Source organism: Anopheles moucheti, chromosome 2 (genome assembly GCF_943734755.1).
Source record: "Anopheles moucheti chromosome 2, idAnoMoucSN_F20_07, whole genome shotgun sequence".
Lineage (NCBI taxonomy): Eukaryota > Metazoa > Arthropoda > Insecta > Diptera > Culicidae > Anopheles > Anopheles moucheti.
In genome coordinates, this window is record NC_069140.1 from 52,418,558 (window position 1) to 52,432,693 (window position 14,136).

The 14,136-nt window shown below is 40.4% G+C and overlaps 8 non-coding genes across 8 annotated transcripts; 3 read left to right on the plus strand and 5 right to left on the minus strand.

The window, feature by feature from the left end:
• Nucleotides 1-2,196: 2,196 nt before the first annotated feature.
• Nucleotides 2,197-2,278, plus strand: Trnas-uga (transfer RNA serine (anticodon UGA)). The gene has a single exon. It is a non-coding gene; the product is annotated as a tRNA-Ser (tRNA).
• An 809-nt stretch (nt 2,279-3,087) lies between these two features.
• Trnat-agu (transfer RNA threonine (anticodon AGU)) lies at nt 3,088-3,161 on the plus strand. The gene has a single exon. It is a non-coding gene; the product is annotated as a tRNA-Thr (tRNA).
• A 1,034-nt stretch (nt 3,162-4,195) lies between these two features.
• Trnat-agu (transfer RNA threonine (anticodon AGU)) lies at nt 4,196-4,269 on the minus strand. The gene has a single exon. It is a non-coding gene; the product is annotated as a tRNA-Thr (tRNA).
• Nucleotides 4,270-5,589: 1,320 nt separating this feature from the next.
• On the plus strand, nt 5,590-5,663 carry Trnat-agu (transfer RNA threonine (anticodon AGU)). The gene has a single exon. It is a non-coding gene; the product is annotated as a tRNA-Thr (tRNA).
• A 5,347-nt stretch (nt 5,664-11,010) lies between these two features.
• Nucleotides 11,011-11,083, minus strand: Trnar-acg (transfer RNA arginine (anticodon ACG)). The gene has a single exon. It is a non-coding gene; the product is annotated as a tRNA-Arg (tRNA).
• A 533-nt stretch (nt 11,084-11,616) lies between these two features.
• Nucleotides 11,617-11,688, minus strand: Trnae-uuc (transfer RNA glutamic acid (anticodon UUC)). Its single transcript has one exon. It is a non-coding gene; the product is annotated as a tRNA-Glu (tRNA).
• Nucleotides 11,689-12,167: 479 nt separating this feature from the next.
• Nucleotides 12,168-12,239, minus strand: Trnaa-ugc (transfer RNA alanine (anticodon UGC)). Its single transcript has one exon. It is a non-coding gene; the product is annotated as a tRNA-Ala (tRNA).
• A 1,072-nt stretch (nt 12,240-13,311) lies between these two features.
• On the minus strand, nt 13,312-13,391 carry Trnal-uag (transfer RNA leucine (anticodon UAG)). The gene has a single exon. It is a non-coding gene; the product is annotated as a tRNA-Leu (tRNA).
• Between the last annotated feature and the right edge of the window lie 745 nt (nt 13,392-14,136).

Below are 14,136 nucleotides of genomic sequence, written 5' to 3' on the forward strand. Positions count from 1 at the left end.
TGAAACAAATGTTACTTACAACTATTGCATACGTCGTTTCTAGTTTCAACTCCATTATATTTCGAAATTTAAAAAATAATTAACGCAGATGACAGATGCAATACTTCATATTAGAAGAATGAATGTTAGGTTCTTTCATATGAAATAATTTATTGTGCAGGTATGCACGATTTGGCGCTTATTACACATCTGCACATTAACAATGCTTGTTGGTTAAAACTCTACCAAGTAAAAACTGTATAAAATAAAAAGAATCAAACTGTATTGAATAAATTGATGATTGAAAGAACGAGAAGAAAGCATATCACATATCCGGCGACCGTGCATCGTCTCGTAACAACCGGAAACGGTTGTCCATTTGAGCGTTCAACAAAGCAGTACATGTTACCTCGACATTGACCTTTTTGGGGGCCCTCTTTTAGAACATTTTGTCTACGGCTCATTTTCCCGGTAGTGGAAGAAGGTGATGACTGCACCAAGTAACTATGGCAGGAAGTGTCCATCGTTTCAACCATCCAACTAAATGGTCGGAAGACCCGGAACCAGTACCCAAATGCACATTTGTGTATCCCCCCCCCCCCCCCCTTCCATGCATCGAGAATGCACCGCCGGTGAAGATGCAAATGAGCCGAAATAAGAGGTGACGGAGAAAAATCGTAACAGAATCGAATGTGATCGACCTTTTGCTGTGAAACAACAAGCGACGCCACGTTGCCATAGGAAGCATTAATCTTGCTGTCATTCGCTTGTGTTTCGCTCTCCGGGAACGTGGCACCTACCGTGCGTTAGTGCGGCATACGCGCGGCGCGTCTTCTGCTAGTGCGCCAATGTGTTCGGTGGTTATGTTTATGAGCGCCATAAAAATCGTCATCGCGGTCGCCGTCGTCTTCGTCATTGTTGTTTTCGACAAAGCGCACTCGAAACGAAGACAAATTATTGTGCTGCCGCTCTCGGAAAACATAAACAAATAATGAACCAAAAAAAAAGTCGCCCGCCCCAGGGGTGAGGCGAATAAATTAGATACAATCGTGTTCATCGGAACACATTGTGTGATGGTGAGTTTGGATTTGAAATTGTTTCTTTAACCCAAAAAACAAAAACCATGGATCAGGCATGTGGTCATGCCCCGTGTGCCTATGTGGAATGCGCCAAATGTTACTTCAAATCCGTGTTCAGCTAGATCAATCAAAATGGACAAAAAAAACCCTTTTTTCGATGTTCCACGTGCTAAATATTTTTTTTAGATATTTTTTAACACTCTACGCAGCATATTCTTTATCATCGTGGTTTCTCGTAGTGAATTTTCAAAACTGTTTGCTCCTAATTAATTGAACGAATAATTTCCCCTTTGTGAGATTGTTCTCTTCTTCATACACTGTTTCGTTCTGCTGTAAAAACAAATGTTAAATGTCTTTCAATTTACCATGTGACGAGAAATCGATCACAGTAGAAGCAAGATGTTACTTGATAAGGCAAAGATTTCTCAGAATAGACCAGCTCCCGGGAGGGTGTTATCTAAAGCAACAAACAAATGGTCGTGAGAAGCGACTAGCGCATAATTACGCCTCCCTCTCGCATATGCCTTCCAAAGACCCCTGCCCGAGAACACGACCAGCGCTACACTTTATCATTTTCCCGCGCGCGCGACCAAATCGGACGCGTACTCAATCAATTAGGGATGGAATGGAAAACGATAAACGTTTCTCTCATTCTGCCTCATCCTCCCACTACCCTGCCCATCGCTCCCGACTGCTACCACACCATGACGGAAAATTAACATTTGTGCCACCACACGCACATACACTCACACACACACACGTCCATCGACTTTCGGTCGGTACCCCCGTGCGGCGACCGGTTTTGCGTTAGCTTGTGTCATCCTATTTGTCGCGTAACTTTACGCGAGGTGACCTTTTTCCCGCGACATCGTTCCCCCTTCAACGGCTACTAAATGCGCGAGAAGAAAAGATAGATGAGAGGTAGCGTGCGTGAGCGAGAGAGCCATGAGAGTTTGAGGGGTGGAAAGCATTCAAGCACGCTTGAAATTAATTTTACGCTACACCCCTACACATGCCACCGGTTGTGACCACGTGCGCTAACGTTGTTATTTGTGAGAGGATTGACACGGGCATCAGTATCAGTATCCAAAGTGCGGGCAGAGTATTCGTAGGGCATTGAGCACCCTGTCACCAATCTGCTGTGGTGTCCGAGCGGTTAAGGAGATGGACTTGAAATCCATTGGGTTCTACCCGCACAGGTTCGAATCCTGTCTACAGCGTTGCACGATCTTTTTTTGCTGAAACAATTGTCGGTCTGCATCAAAGAAGGTCAAAAACCAGTTTACTTTTTTTTTGTAACCAGCAGAAGAAGTGACTACTTATAAAGGGATGATTTTTATAAACCTTTTGCAAGCCAACTGCGTACTTCAGCAGTGCTGTGCTAAATGGGATCGCAACTTTACTAGAATAAACAAAGAAAATCCACTGCGCGTCTCATTCCACCTTTTCTATCATATCAAGTTATTTATGTTCATTACGTGCCCCGTCAGACAATACCAACCTTCACCCCCTATCATCTCCGGCAAGTAATCGATTTTTGGCATGCAAACACGACGTGCAAACGACGGGCAGCAGCAAGCTTTTTTATTTCTCTATCATACATAGTTTTAAGGATTCATGGAACAATCGCCAGCGTTTAATTTAATCCGTGCCCGCCCGCCCCTAGCTAGAATTCCCTTCACGTACTAAGGCAACAATGGTTGATTAGAGATCCAAATGGACCTTATTTGCTTTATTGAATGGCATAATATTCTCTGTGCCAACCGAATTTCGAATTACCGCTTTGTGCGGAGGGGTAGGCAAGCATCATAATGAAGTTCCACCAGGGCAAACCAATATTCATAAGAGACCATTTTGCTGGTGGTATGTTTAACGCATGCCGAGCAAGAGGGGACACCAGCACGCTTTTCAATATTTGAAACAGGGTGTGAATTGGTGTGCGTGTCTTTAGGAAGCATAGCACTGTGCGTACGCAGCATAGTCGTACGCTGGAGTATTATAGCTTGTTAAGCGGCACGCACTCATACATGGCGCCGTGGCTTAGTTGGTTAAAGCGCCTGTCTAGTAAACAGGAGATCGTGAGTTCGAATCTCGCCGGAGCCTAGAGAGTTCTACTCGAAAAGAACTTTGAAAATTTTTTTCCCTTAATCTCTGGATTTCTCTCATGTTTATTAACACTATCATAACATTTTTTATAAAGCCTCACCAGAACAAGTTATCGACATCTCCATTGAAGATTGCAATATGCGTTTACTAACACAACGAAAAAATGAGCAATAACCTAAATTAAAGCTGTTCTCCTTGCATATTCTATATTATTTTATATTTTACCCATTTACTATATATAATCGATTCAATACGTTCTGCAAATTAATTCGATCTACATATGCGTATGCTTTGCAATTAAAACAAACGTGTAATGTCAATGCAACACGTAAACGTGTAAAAGTCTCTTGTATTTAAAATTATAATATAGACACATGTTGTACATATGCGTTAACATAACAGCACAGATTAATGGAAAAAATGATACCTATATTTGAGCTTTACAATCAATTGTAAAAATCTTCTACAATCAACCTGGTATTCTAATTAAATGTTTCAAGTAGTTATTCAATAAATTGGAATGCGTAAGATTATTTCTCATACACATTTTACGTAAGATCCATAATCCATTTCACGATATAAAATGCATTAGTAAAATGTTTTCTATTACCAATTAGATAACTTTACCTAAGGATGGAAGACACGAACATAATTATTTATTTTTACTGCGGTGGGAGAAACTTCTGCCAATGGGCCTTGAAAATGAATGCGTTAGATACTCAACGAAATCATTGCTGTCTGTTTCCAATCTACCTTTGGGAAACATGTAAATCTTTCGCTTTAATGGGTTGAACACAATTTTATAGTACAGTATTCATACTATCCGTAGCACTGACTATAAACATAAGTCTGGCAAGCAAAAAATGGAAGGCATGATCTAGTAGGTTTTTACGCCAAGAAAAGAGAGAAAAATTAATATTATTTTAGTACAGATTACTTGTTTTCCTGAATTGTGTTTGTGTTGTATGCTCTAAAAAACGTACACGTAAGAAAAAACTTTTATGGAAAAACGAATTCAATTTTTCCAACTTAGGCTCCGGCGAGATTCGAACTCACGATCTCCTGTTTACTAGACAGGCGCTTTAACCAACTAAGCCACGGCGCCATACATCTCTCCCGAATTTCACTTCTCTACAGAAACTACTCTACCCAATACATCTCTCCTGTTCGGTTTTGACAAATTTCGATCTTCCCGCACAACCCTCATTAATATTTTCAAATAATGGCTTTTACCAAAACTGCTCTACGGAATAGATATAATTCTACTTTAAAAAGCTACATTCATCAAACAATTAGCCCCTATTTATCAGTATAGTGCGATATACCACCCGGTACTACCAAATTTAATCACTTCCTTGTGAAAGTAGTCAACAACTCCCACTGAAGTTCATCATTTCAGAAAAACTGGTAACTATAATCAGCAGAATGTTAGAAAAAATGTTTGAGTCTCTTATTCATAGAGTCAAACTAGATGACCACCATATACATTCGTTTGGGTCCAATTGAGGTTCGAGCTCGGCCTTATTGTCCGAGACCGATGATCTGCTTGAACAATATGGCCACACTACGATCAGATGCAAATCGGAATCAATCTGTGGACTTACTCAGCAGCGAAAGAAGACATAAATCCTTCTAATCCAAACGTCATATTCACCGACAGTCTAAGTGTACTCGCGTGTAGCGCTCGAAAGCGCTGAAAAGCAGAAAATCACGGAACCCTCATATCCCCAACGAATTCTAAAACTAAATCTAAAACGAATCTAAAAACTCCTGCAAGCGTTACTTTCTGCTGGGTTCCGAGTCACATAGGAATCAGGAGGAAAAAGTTAGCTGACCAGTTAGCAAACAAAGCACGCGAAGCACCTGAATATCACAACACACAGATCTCAAAGCAAGATATTTTAACTTGGGCAAAAACTACAACAAACAATATCTGGAACAAGTACTGGCACCTCCAACACCACTGCTTCTTAAGACAAGTTAAAGCAACCACAGACGCTTGGAAAGATGTACAATCGAACTAAAACCAAAGAGTCCTATCTCGAATACGCATAGGGCACTCACAGTTACAGAATCGATAAATCTGACCCTCCACTCTGCTGCTACTATGGAGTATCAATCACAACAGCGCACATATTAACAGACTGCTACGGTTGCTCAGCTCTTCTAAATGCAATATTGCACACAACATAGATTATATCCTATCTGATAATCCTACATGCCAAAGTAATCGCTTCCTCAAAAAAACCGATCTTTACCGACAGATCTAATTATTTACAAAAATTACATTTTATAATTACAAAAAGAGATGAATGCAGTTGAGAGACTCAAAATTTCTATAATCCGACACAACTATACAAATTCAATACATGTAAGTCTGCACATCATGGTCAAAACAGAGTTCATACATCCCCTGCACACAACTGGCGCCGTGGCTTAGTTGGTTAAAGCGCCTGTCTAGTAAACAGGAGATCGTGAGTTCGAATCTCGCCGGAGCCTACATCATCACCAATATCTCACCGATGATGGAAAATATTTTATAGCACCACTTCTAACCAGCCTTAACACTTTAGATTATTTTTAATATTTTTATCAATAGCGTAACTTTCTTTAAGGGTCTACTCGACTTAACCGTCCTCTCGCTCAAAGGTTCCACCTCCGAGCGTACCGTCACAAAATTAATTCAATAATATTGATCCAACTTATTGCCACCGCCCGGGTTAAACACCGGTCGTGACACAGAATATATCCTTTTTAACCGTCTGTGACCTCTCCCTGTTTCTCTCTCTTGGTACGTATGTGTGTACGTGCTGGTTGATTTTAATCACAACCGCTCGTGAATAGATCGAGAAAGGACACTGCAACCGAACTTATCGTAGGACAGTAACACCCATAACCTAGAAAATCTTCCAGCTGCTGCCGCAGTGCGCTACTACCACCTCCATTCCGTGCTCTCTGTTACCGGGGGTTTTGAATGTCGGGCATCAAAACGAGAATAACGAAATCCTTTTCTTCAACCCCCTATTTCACCATCCATTCGGTGAATACGAAAGAGCATCGCTTTTTCCATTTATTTCATCCACCAACGGGGGTCTGCCGGTTGAGAAGGTCAAGCAACGGTTGCCGCCACCACGAAGAAGAAGCTTGCCAGAACTTTTACCAAAGCACAACGCGAGCGTGCTGGAAGGAACGCTCAAAAGTGCAGAACGTAATGTGGGGAGGGTTTGGGTTGCTTTGAAACGCGATCGTCCAACGGAAACAGGTCTTGCCATCTCGCTAGTTCGGATGATTCGGTTTCGCGGGACTTTACGGGTGAACAAACCAGACACACCAGACAACATGAACCCCGAACCAGGCCAAAGCACAACGGCACAACAACGCCACTCAAGATGATGTGGGGCGTGTGCCTGCAACGCGCGTCAGACGGTCGAACGAGAAGAAGCGTTCACTTCCGAAGGAACGGACGACTACTTCAATCAACAAAGCGCGGACGAGGCGATGCGAGTGCAGGGCGAAGATTTTGGAGGAGCTAGCCGGTTCCAGCATTTCATCTGGCTGCAGCGACAGCGATACAGAAGGGTAACGTGAGATGGAAGCTGCTTTGGTAGCAATGCTGTGTCAAGGGACATGGCGAACATCAGCAACTCTCACGTAGCCAAACGAGACCGTGTGCACCTGTTGTGGTGCAGTTCTGTTTTTGAAGTTCATGCTCCAATCCCTTTTCGTCTGGTTGATCATTCTTGTTGAAATGATGTCAATTACATGATGGGTCGTTCTGACACAGACAGTAGAGATGAACCAGGTTTTTAAAAAAAGGTTGACTTGTTAATCACGGACAGCGACAATAGCTGCAATTTTAGTTGCATTAAAATATATCTTCCAATAACCAACAGTCTAGGATAAACTGAGGCAGACTGAGTAGTCGGAAAGGTTATGGCGCCCGTGCCGTAGGCGGTTCTTTGTAACTACCTTGTGGCTCTTCAACGAAAATGATCCGACACATTAACACACTTGGTAAAACTTTACTACAAAATTAAAAATTTGGAATTTTGCTATATTCTGTGGCTTATGCCTTAATACACTGTCCTAAAATGATATCTTCTGTCTGCCTAGGAGAAGCATCGGTGAATTATCATTAATTTTATCATACATAGTTGAGCAATTCAGCAGACATCTTTTTTCGTCTATAAACATATGGAAACAAAACAAAAATAGCTAAAAGAGAATTCAATTTATGGTGCCCCAAAATGATAACCTCATTAAAATTTTTAATAAACTGCTAGTTAGATATTGAATTGTTGAATTGTCTAAAACCAACATGAATCGATAGAAACATAATTATTTAGTAATCAGTAGATAATCATTTACAATATAATATTTGAAAAAAAAAAAAATGATTTAGAAAAACACATTTACCAAGATATACCAATATCTTAAAAAACAGGACAACCGCCAGGACAACACTTCTGATTTCGTTCATATTTGTGCTATTTGAATCTCATTGAATGTGTGTTTTATGATATTTGATTGTTTCTCCAAGAAGTTTATATCCTATCACTGATGTAGGAACATCATTAAAAATTCACAACAAATAAAACGATAGACTATTTCATACAGTAATATAAGACTTCAATGAATAATTAACAATATTAAATAAGTACCCTGCATGATTTTGGGACTGCTTTTCTAAAGATAACGGTGTAATTACATCGTGGCACTTATGACTATGATATTGCTTATTGGCGAAATTTTCCCGGGTGTAATTGGAACCTACAACGCAGCTAAAAGGAGTTCATCCGTTTTTTACAGCTGATAAGATTTGATTCAGATAATCGGAACACCAAAAGGGTTACACTCATAAGCACTGCATAAAAAGGAAAAAAGTACAAGCTGGTCCGTTCTCGACAAGAGTACAAAATGAAACAGTTGAAATAGCAGCTAATTGTAATTTAAACATCCCCTGGGGCAAATATACCCGCAATACAAAATACAGGTGAAACTTAAAAAGGACGTACTACAACACAATTGTGTGGAAACATTTTATGTTCCCGCGACTAGGAAGATCAACAATGATAAAGAATGCTGATAACTTAATAAGGGCTAATTTGCTGTAGTGACAGAGAAAAATTACCTCTTGTTTGTAAACTCATTAGAAATTACATTGAAGATTCCGAACAAGTTGACGAAAATGAAACAGTCCTGCTTATGAACCTGCGTAACAACGAATACGCAGCACAGTGGTTTGTTTAAAAAAAGCCACTAGCGGAAATGTATGGTACAAAATCATCATAAACATCTCTCAACCCGTGACACCATCAAACAATCAAATTTAACAGCAAACCTCACACGTGTGTACCGCACTAGTAACACACCCTGGGGATGTAAAACCCCTTTTGTTCCATCACATCGTTAAGAACAGATCGTACCGAGATTCGTGTCCATTTTCATCCCTCGAGTGTAAATTGTCGACGATGGCATTTTCCTATTCTGCAAGGTTTAGCTTTCCCGTAACCGGCAACAATTGCATTATACACTAACAAAGAGGAAGCTTCATAACACTAAACTCATCTTATGATTCCTCCAAAAAAAAAAGGTTAAGAAAGATATCGTAATCAACCGGTTTACTTACCCGCAATAAAACAGATTCTTTTTTTTCACAATCGTCACACCATTCTTGCCGTTTTTGTTGGCAATGGAACCACAATTGCAGAATCCCGGTGTGACCGGTAGGCGAAGAGTTACGGCATGCGAAATATCACCTAAAAAGAGACACATCACTAATCAGTATTGTGCGGACAGGCAAAGAATCAGTCCCAAAACGCGACAACCTACGGCCGAAATTGGACAATTGAGATGAAAGGGATACACACACTTGCCAACAAAGCACCTGAAAACTACCCTACCATTATAGTACTGCGGAATGGCACCCGAATAGAATAGCCCGCAAAGGGAAAAGGTTCCTAAACGTAAGGGTCACCCATTTGAGAGGAAAAGGACATGAATCCCTTTGGGTGTGGAGGACAACGCAGGGAGCACTATGCACTAAGAACCATGGTCGGTTAACCCGGAAGACAACAGTTAAAGGGGGAGTGTTCATCGGCTGGGAAACCCTTCCTTACGGGATGGTCCATAAATCCTTCCCGACTTTAATCCATTTCATCGTCAGGAAAAAGGAACGGGTGGCTTCCTTTTGGGTGACACATGTTACACGTCACGTTCTCATTTTGTGAACTTCGATGCCATGTTTACCATTTAATATGGTATCGTTTCAGAGGCCAGAAACAATCCGAAACACAAGGGACAAGAGCAATTTAAACATCCACAAGACGAGTTCGACCTAGCATCATGCTCATCATACGCATCACCTGCTGCCGTGCATCGGTTCATCTGCTAATTTCACTTTAGCCATGATTTTGGTCAACTTAAAATCGGCACTGACGACTTCATACCATCTGGCTATTCTCTGGTCTGGCCCAGGACATCTACCGGTTTCAAACTGTCGCTGCGCAATTAACTGTCCACACATGAACCTCGTGCACAACAGGTGTGGCTGGATGCTACCTTCATGTGCTGTACAACATTTACTGTCTAAAAAAGAACAAAGAAATAAAGAACCACAGGGTAGAAACATTGGATGAAAAATGTCCTTTATTGCCAGTGGACATGCTGGGGACAAGAAGCAAACGAACCTTTCACTCTTATCTTGCATGCGTTTTTGACCGGGTGCATAACACGGTGCTTCAAAAGTCCCCGGATCGTGTCATAATCGGTGGCTTGTTGCGAAGCAATGCCACCGGTGTTCTTAACGAACCAAGCAGGCATGCAAATTACCAAGCACCGGTTCTTGCACCGGCTCTGATGCGAAAACAAAGCCTCGGAAGATCGATCGATGACAGCTTGCTAATGAGACGCTTCGGAAGATTTAATTGAGATTGCTTACACTTTTCAATTATACGCTGTCGCAGGGGCATTCGCAAGACTGAACACAATGGCACACGCTTTTCGACGAACTTCAAACCCGCGACACCGCAAACACTGAGTAAACTACACTTATTCGAGTAAAACATCTATTTCTACACTCACGACACGATACAACACAGTTCCTAAGTCACCCAGTATAATCATTACGATCAATTATAAACACGCACAATATGAGTTTAATGTATTATTAAACAAAATCCATCCAAACAGACACGAATTTTTGAAACCGACGCCACTATCGCGGAAGTGCTGGCAAACTGGTGCAAAACTGGTAAGAAGAAAACGAACTGTCATTCTGCAGTAGTGTTTCGATAGTGTGTGTCAAACGATCGTCAAGTGATCTGTGTTTTGTGCAAAAGCGTGAATAACTTTTATCGTTTAGTGAACTTGGTGTTGTAAATCATTAGAAGATAGCAAATTCTGTGTGTAGTTATGGGAAAATATGTTCATCGATTCAAAACATGTCCGCACGAAGTATTGAAAAGTTCTAAAACTAGGTTTAGCTAAAACGTATTGCTTGGATATGGATATGAGTGTGTACGTGTGTCGGTGTGTCCAAATTTCTGATTATAGAATATAGGTTAGGATTGTTTCATTAGCAAACGTAACGGTAAATAGGCATCCACAGTGCAATAAACTAGAATGAGTATGAGTATGGAAGAACCGCCGAAATGAATATTCAAATGTTGTAAAGAATTAGTGTCACAAATTGAAGCAAACGAAGATGTTGGCTTTGTGTGAGCAATGTGTCATAAATCAAGCGTTCATTCGCGATCGATGTATTAACAAAACTTGCTTTTGATGAGAATGTGAGACCAAAAGAGTAAATTTTACGTGTGTATAGGTGGTAAAAAAGTATTGCAAGCGATCCTGCCAGGAGTCGAACCTGGAATCTTCTGATCCGTAGTCAGACGCGTTATCCATTGCGCCACAGGACCGTGTCGAAGAGAGCAAGCAGACGGTCGTATTTAAACACCACATACTCGCAGCTTTCATGGTTAAGGTAAGTGCGGCTTTATACAATTTATACTCTTACCTAATGCATATTATGTACTCATAAGAGCAAAATGGTTTTCATTTCGCCTACATAATGACAAACTATAATTGTAGCATGCACATTGTGAAAGTTTGACTTCAAAGTCAAACATAAATAAATCATGTAAGAATTATAGCAAATGCTGCGAATGATCTTACATTTAAAAGAAACATTTCTCCAGTAAGAATCTGAAAAATATGAGATGAGAAAAATAATGAGAAAGATTATAATAAAACCGTCAAAAGTTATATAAACCGCAAGCTACTATCGTGTAGTATATCAGGTTTCCAATGTGCAGCCCTAGAGAACCTCCAGCCTATGTGTAAATGGCCTCCAACTACGGTAGTTTCAACCATTGTGACCCGTGGTCTAAAAAGCTTGGAGACTCTTAGTGTAAATAGAGCGATTTTCAAAAAAAAGTTTTAAAAAAGAATCTTCCCATACCGGGAATCGAACCCGGGCCTTCTGGGTGAAAGCCAGATATCCTAGCCACTAGACCATATGGGAGATGAGTGAATGGAAACCAATAGAGGTATAAAAACTCTATGAACTTGTGTATTCTTTCTTTGTATAGCTTTCATAATACTGCAAGAAAACGTTATTTACCGTAAAAAAGCATATGTACACAACAGAAATATAAACTTTATTCGTTCATTTCACATTTAGTTTTATTCAACGCTAAATGTCAAGTTACCTTGTGAGGAATTCTAAATAGTTACATTAATGTTACAATTCTTGTTGTAACTTTAAGTAACTTCTTCTTGGCCCGCTCACAGTCGAGCACGTGCTGACATGGCCAGTAATGAAGTAATGTAATTACTTGTAGTACTTGTAGTACTGTAATTACTGTAATTACAAATATAAAAAAATCTCAATTGCGTATGATCAATTGCGTGCGAAGTGCTAACATAGTTAGCAAGATACAGATCTCGCGCGACTTACTAGTAGTTCGAAAAAAAAGAGTACGTTGGCAAAAAGAAACTTCCTGGAGATGCCGGGGATCGAACCCGGGGCCTTTCACATGCAAAGCGAACGCTCTACCACTGAGCTACATCCCCTGTTGAGAAATGCGGTGTGTAATGTGCATTTTGATTCTTTGGTCTTTGGTGATTGATTATGTTTCAAAACCAATCTACTTTCTTTAAGTGCCACGAAACAATAATCCGTTTGTTACGTTTTGACAATAAACAAAATTTATTTTATTCATTTCTTCTAGTATGACGGCTTTTGCCGTATTATCAACAACAATAAACAATGCTTTGTTATGCTACCTAAATGCGTTTTTTTGAGCAAAATATAATTTATTGCTTGGTTTTAGTTTATGACATTACTGTCATTTTTATATTAGCGGAAGCACGTCTCCGCTAACACTTTAAGCTTAAAGGTTAAAAGCTATTCGGCCGAGGGCATTTCCTTCTCTCATTTTAAAGTAGCACTTTATTCGGGGTGAAGGCGGTGATATGTAAATATGATACATGTACGCTGTTAGAAAACTACGCGTTTCCTAACGAATCAGCTGAAAAATCCTTTCCTTTTTCCTTCCTATCCTTTTTTTTCTTCCTCTTATCTGTCGCTTTTCTTTTTCGTTAGCGCTATCTGACCCGTCGTCGGAGACCTTTTACGCACTGATGTAGCGTTCTCAACATACGCGATTCAATGCATGCCACGATTTTGTGTGCATTTCAATTCACCTGTTGTTTGGGCCAAACCGGCTATTATGGGAAAAAATCCGAACAATGTAGTAGCCGTATAACCCTTCCAGATCGCCCACGTAGACAATACATTCCTGGCATGGTATTGTTTCCGCCAACTTAATGCAATGCCCTTCCGTTTGAAGGAAATACATACCAGTACTGATTCGACTCAATATTTAACCCAAAAAAACTATCCTGTGCTGGAGCACCAGTTTAGCATAATTTTAGGAGTATGCTTTGTCCCGTGTTAGATTCCCGGCATCGCGAGGTTACAGTTACTCACTTTGCATACATCACTTGTAAAATTTTCTATAAAGCCGAATGATATTCTACAAAAGGATGAATAAGCATATATGTGATATGCGGAGATGAACTACAATACTACAATGTATACTACAATGAAATGCTGGTTACCCAACGAAAGACAAAAAATATTTGACAGCGGTGGGATTCGAACCCACGCCATTTCTGACTGGTGCCTAAAACCAGCGCCTTAGACCACTCGGCCACGCTGCCTTCTGCTGAGTGGGGCAGAACATTTAGATTTAAATGTCTCAATATTAGTGCGACATAAAGTATCGTTCACACATGTTACAAACAATACAATGAGTACAATTTTGGGTAAAATTGAGAAAAATACTATTATTGTATTGCATTGTTTTGTTTCGTTGACTAATTTTCAGCGTTTTCCGTGTAAAAGAAGAAAATGGGTAACATGTAGTCCTTTACCATAGGGTTTGAAGCTACCCTTGACACAATCTTGACACGACACAATGGGATGAGCGTAGTCTCGGTGGGTGACAAAATAAAAATGAAAGTGTTTTAAATTTTTATTCTCGTTGCTCCTTCCTCGTTTGTCACTCCTTCCCAAAGAATAAGGTTACTCCTTGGTGATGCTAGGTATCTGCAATTCCAACTTCCGAGTATCTAATCATGAACTCTTTTTCATAGTGAGTGTCGTTCCCTGTTATTCCGATTAAAGTCTTCTTGGTTTCCATAGGTTGCGCATGTGTTGGGGAAGGCTCCTCCAACCCCCTGTTGTTTGGAGTCCCGTGGCAATTAATAGCAAAAGCGAGAAACAGCCCTGACACGGAGAACAGACGCTGACTATTCTGCCTCCCTTCAATATAGATATATCACCCTTGCCTGCGTTTGGGTAAGGAATGGAGAGTCTATGTCATCTTTTTAGAGGCTCTGCATCTTTTCTCGTATGAGTGGGATATAAGAAGTTTCGCTAGATAATAAAATCAAGAGAAAAAAC